Source organism: Ylistrum balloti, unplaced genomic scaffold, assembly GCF_031769215.1.
Source record: "Ylistrum balloti isolate Yb309-2 unplaced genomic scaffold, AGI_CSIRO_Ybal_v1 Utg369576, whole genome shotgun sequence".
Classification (NCBI taxonomy): Eukaryota; Metazoa; Mollusca; class Bivalvia; order Pectinida; family Pectinidae; genus Ylistrum; species Ylistrum balloti.
Window position 1 is genome coordinate 228,961 of NW_026781869.1, and position 6,000 is coordinate 234,960.

The 6,000-nt window shown below is 37.3% G+C and overlaps 1 protein-coding gene across 1 annotated transcript in view; it reads right to left on the bottom strand.

Moving 5' to 3' along the window:
* The window catches only part of LOC132565398 (uncharacterized), a 168,809-nt gene extending 165,060 nt beyond the window's left edge, over positions 1-3,749 (bottom strand). The window contains exon 1 of the mRNA XM_060230040.1: positions 3,285-3,749. The gene's annotated coding sequence lies outside the window, so the exon portion shown is untranslated. The remainder of the gene's footprint in view (positions 1-3,284) is intronic.
* Between the last annotated feature and the right edge of the window lie 2,251 nt (positions 3,750-6,000).

The following is a 6,000-nucleotide window of genomic DNA, read 5'->3' on the forward strand; positions in this document are numbered from 1 at the left end:
TATTTTGTTATTTCTGTAATTTTATACTAGCTTACAAGACGTGTCCGTGAAATATTGGCGGGTAGAATTACAAGCACCGCGTCAAGGCAACTTCACATAGCCTTACTATAATGAGGCAGCGATTATAAACATGGAGGGTATGTTTATGAAATGTTAACCTCGGTCATTCGGTAACTTATCTCAACAGACAAGAAAGCAGAAATTAAGCTACGCGTGTTCAGCGCTAGAAACAAACTTAAGGTTGTCATAATATGAATACACAGTAAGACCTAATCACTTGCTGAATATTTTTTCAATTATATACTCCCAGCTTCTGGCCTTCGTTAGCCATGTGGTGTATAATTGTAATATGCAAGGTAACCATGAACTTTCTATAGTGTCATCATCAATGCTTTAGCACTAAACAGAACAATATCGTATTAATGTCTCACAATTAATCCGAATGACAATGATGCAATGTGATGAGAAGGTGTGCAAATATTATAAAACAGCTCAGTTCTCAACATGTTCTCTGTGTAAAACAAATAACTACGATGTGCACGACATTACAGATTGTGAAGAGGTTCATAAACAAACAATGTACATTCTCTAGCGTAATATTGTGGTCCTAGTAAACGATTATTTTAATACGGTTTGCAGACATATGATAACCCGGGCCCGCCCGTCGCCAGAAATCAATCCCGTACCCGCTATCAAGTCACACTCGAACTTCTGTGTCCGGACCAGGTATGAGAGGTCGTGGCACCGTGTGGTCCAAATCTTATCAACCCGCAGGTGTAGATAGACAGGGTATCTGATATTGGCCTTATCCGGTCTTAACAATACAGCTGTTATCAAAACGACGCCAAATATACTGAACTGTCTGCGGAATCAAGCGATAGACCAATGAACTTACAAAACGATGTACATGTATACAATACAATACATGTACAGCCATATTGCGAACAAGTTTGGTACATTTTAATAAACTGTAAAATATCAATATATATAAATATATATATATTTCCATGCAAACAATACATGATGACAATAAAAGAGTTAAAGTCCATTTCCTTGTAAAGGCTAATTCAAAGCCGATGTTACCAACTAAAAATATTGTCTTAAAATACGTTACAACAAAAAAAACTTATAACAACGCTGAAGATTCGGTAACAGTTTTCAGTGTAACAAAAATTGGAAATAATTTACTTAATTCGCTTTAAGTTAATCGGCCTTTATGAAAATGAGTTGGATTGAACTATCTAGAATTAGCGAGGTTTTGTTCCCAGAATATGCTAAGACATCACCCGTCAGTGACCTAAGACATCACTCGTCAACGTCCTAAGACATCACCCGTCAATGACCTAAGACATCACTAGTCATTGTCCTAAGACATCAGCAGTCAATGACCTAAGACATCAGCAGTCAATGACCTAAGACATCACTTGTCAATGACCTAAGACATCACCCGTCAATGACCTAAGACATCACCAGTCAGTGACCTAAGACATCACCCGTCAATGACCTAAGACATCACCCGTCAATGACCTAAGACATCAATGTCCTAAGACATCATTCGTCAATGAACTAAGACATCACCCTGCAATGACCTAAGACATCATTCGTCAATGACCAAAGACATCACCCGTCAGTGACTTAAGACATCACCCGTCAATGACCTAAGATATCACTCGTCAATGTCATAAGACATCATTCGTCAATGTCCTAAGACATCACCCGTCAATGACCTAAGACATCACCCGTCAATGACCTAAGACATCACTCGTCAATGACCTAAGACATCGACCGTCAGTGACCTAAGACATCACCAGTCAGTGACCTAAGACATCACCCGTCAATGACCTAAGACATCACCAGTCAGTGACCTAAGACATCACTCGTCAATGTCCTAAGACATCACTCGTCAATGACCTAAGACATCATTCGTCAATGACCTAAAACATCACTTGTCAATGACCTAAGACATCGACCGTCAGTGACCTAAGACATCACTCGTCAATGACCTTACACATCACCAGTCAACGACCTAAGACATCACTCGAAAATGACCTAAGACATCACCCGTCAATGACCTGAGATATCACTTGTCAATGACCTACGACATGACCAGTCAGTGACCTAAGACCTCACTTGTCAGTGACCTAAGACATCACTCGTCAATGTGCCATACCTGTTCAGATTTAGCTGACTTTGTTGAAATTTTCTTTTATTACAAGAATTTTCTAACCAGAAACGATACAGGCAGAGACATGATATATGTTGTGTCGCTACAGAATTAGCGGTAACTAATGTCAGTCCCGGGGTACGACATTGGCTATACAGCAGTGAACTGTTTCGACAGCTCTAAATTCCATGCCTCGAGGCTGCATGTAATTATGTGTCTCGTAAAAGTCGTAAAACACCACAGCTCCATGCTCATCCTTATCTTTCAAGTTAATAATCGATAACAAAATTAATTTTATTATTTCCGAAAACTTGGGAAAGTCGCATCAAAAGACTATAAAGTGACAGAGCGGTCGCCGTGGACCCGCTTCTAAACTTAGATATACTGTTCCCTAGAAAGCATCAGCAGAGAGTGTAAAGTATAACAACAGCGTTAGTCGTACTGCCACTTGATTTACAGTGTTCATAAAAGAAGGGGTGGGCTCATCGTCCATACATACCTCATATAAACTACACATAGACGACCGCACCATCATAGTGTATAATGTTTTAATTTACACGGCACTTAAAACCATTGACAGCTTTTTTTGTTTACGATCAGAATTGAATGCTTTAGACTATATGCACTCCTGATATATCCCGTACTTATACGCTGAATTATTCAAGAAATTCCCCGTCTATAGGTAATATATTGGATACAGGCTAAGTTATGTGTATGCGTGGAATAGTAAAAGTGAATTTCTGCAATAAACTTAGTTTCCGCCGAGTTTGCGGGTTGGTGCATGAATTATTTATGGTAATAAAAACAAGAAAGTGACAGAAAGCTTTTTTAAGTCAGTGACATGTGCATTTTCTGTTTTCTAAACGCATTTGCAGATTAAATTGATGTAACACCTCTTTCCTAGAATTTCTGCGGATAACAATTAACAAAAACATGCTGTTTTAAGACTTTGGAGGACCATTTGTTGTTTAACGACTCATTAAACTACAGCAAAAGTCGATAAAAACTTCTAAATGAGCAAAGTTTAAGTTTGAGACCTGAAAATTAGTTGAATAATAAAGTTGTTCAATAATACGGTATCTAAAAGAATCTAAACAATGAAATTGCATGAAAAACTTACCTTAAACAGAAAACACTTAGATACAGGTAAAATCCAATGAACGAATCACTTAGAAATAGGAAAATCGTGCTGTTAACTTCTAGAGTTACACGCTAGATGTAGACAGGAACACTTCGTAACAAGGGTTACATATGTCCAGCTTCCGGAATAACAATATATTCATGTTCCATGGGATGTCATACCGTCCGTTTATGTGAAACAAATTGTCGATCGTGTCTGCTAATCTGTATGTCATGTAGAATGCACGTGCATTTATTGTATATTAATATATCTCACTGAGAAAGCACGTCTTCCACTTAACACAATAATTAGTTCAATATGTCGCGTTCTAAGGCTACTGTCTGTTGACCGATGCCGATAAGCCACGCCCCTTGGCCTCTCAGGTGTCTTCCTACCAATCAAGCGTGTTACCTTAGACACGAGCCTACACGTGCTGGCCTAGCGACGGCGCGTGGTAGTATGTGCTGGTACAGATGCTGAGGCGGACCGCAGTACTGTCCCTTACGCTGTCTGCTCGCTGCTTGACATAAGTTGTACACACTGCTTCTCACCAATTACTAGTCACATGTTTTGTCGTTTAAACGCTTCTTTCAGACTGGGTAAAGAATGCTTTCCCTGGCCTAAAATTGATGCAGAATTACGTCGTGAGAGGAATATAAAGTTGATTTTTTGTTCACATCGCACTTTTGTTAATTATGACTGAAATCGTAAAGGAATCCGTACTCATGAAACATCAGAAGGAGCCGGTATCACACTTCACTGTTTAATAACCAAACACGTCAATTCTGAAAGAACCATTATACAGATAAAGATATTGAAGATAACTGAGTGATGAGTTATCAGAAATTCTGCCTTCTACTACTGACATTAATGGCGGTACGATCACGTTGTTTGATGCGAAATTTTACCAAGCAATAGTTCGTTTGTTGTTAGCAGAAACTGTTTTGTTGCTAACTACATTTTTGGTTTGGTAAGTGTATTGAGAACTGGTGATGCATAGTGTGTATTTAGCAACAACTTATGATATGTATAATGAGTTGAATAACAACTTGTGAATAATAAAGTAAAATATGTATTTCTTATGACAAGTATCATAATTTTAAATAAAATAAGATATGTACCTCCTTGTGACAAGTGTAATGATTGATGTAACTTTTTGTGACAAGTATAATGATTGACATACCTCCTTGTGACAAGTGTAATGATTTATGTAACTCCAGGTGACAACTATGATGTTATATTACTCCTTGTGACAAGTTTAATAATTTATGTAACTTCTTATGACAAGTATAATAAGTTCTGTAACGCCACAAGTATGATAGATGACACCCACCTATTGCTTTAAGTCGTACACGTGTTTAGTAACAAGGTGAGATATAAATGACATATCTAGCAATCTGTGACATAGATGACGTATTTAGTAACAACCTGTGACATGGATGAGAGTTACAACCTGTGACATGGATGAGGTATTTAGTAACAACCTGTTACATGGATGAGAGTTACAACCTGTTACATGGATGAGGTATTTAATAACAACCTGTTATATGAATGAGAGTAACATACTGTGATATAGATGACGTATAAGTAGCACCCTGTGATATAGATGACGTATTAAGTAACACTCTGTGATATAGATGACGTATTAAGTAGCACCCTGTGATAAAGATGACGAATTAAGTAGCACCCTGTGATATAGATGACGTATTAAGTAGCACTCTGTGATATAGATGACGTATCAAGTAACACTCTGTGATATAGATGACGTATTAAGTAACACTCTGTGATATAGATGACGTATTAAGTAACACTCTGTGATATAGGTGACGTATTAAGTAGCACTCTGTGATATAGATGACGTATTAAGTAACACTCTGTGATATAGATGACGTATTAAGTAACACCCTGTGATATAGATGACGTATTAAGTAACACTCTGTGATATAGATGACGTATTAAGTAACACTCTGTGATATAGATGACGTATTTAGTATCACCCTGTGATATACATGAAGTATTAAGTAACACTCTGTGATATAGATGACGTATTAAGTAACACTGTGGTATAGATGACGTATTAAGTAACACTCTGTGATACAAATGACGTATTAAATAGCACCCTGTGATATAGATGACGTATTAAGTAACACTCTGTGATATAGGTGACGTATTAAGTAGCGCTCTGTGATATACATGAAGTATTAAGTATCACTCTGTGATATAGGTGACGTATTAAGTAACACTCTGTGATATAGGTGACGTATTAAGTAACACTCTGTGATATAGATAACGTATTAAGTAACACTCTGTGATATAGATAACGTATTAAATAATATTAATACAATTTCGTAACGCTTTCAACTGTGTGTGAGAATCGATATATATTGTAGTTGATTAAACTGAAAATACCACATGTTAACAAAGCTATATTAGACCCGGAGGTCTGTGTCGTCTTCTTTATTATTGATGATACCAGACATATACATGTTACTGCAGGCCAAGTGATGTCACGCTCTCAACACGAATCCCAAATAGCTAGCAACAGAACCCCACTTGGCAAACAAACATCGAACACATTGAACTTCATTTCACCCAAGCAATTCGAATTTTTCTACTAAGATTATATAAAGGCAACATTTAAACATTACTGAATCCATCGACATACTTTTCTCCCTTGCAATAACTCATCACTTTGTAACCGTATAACATTTCAATT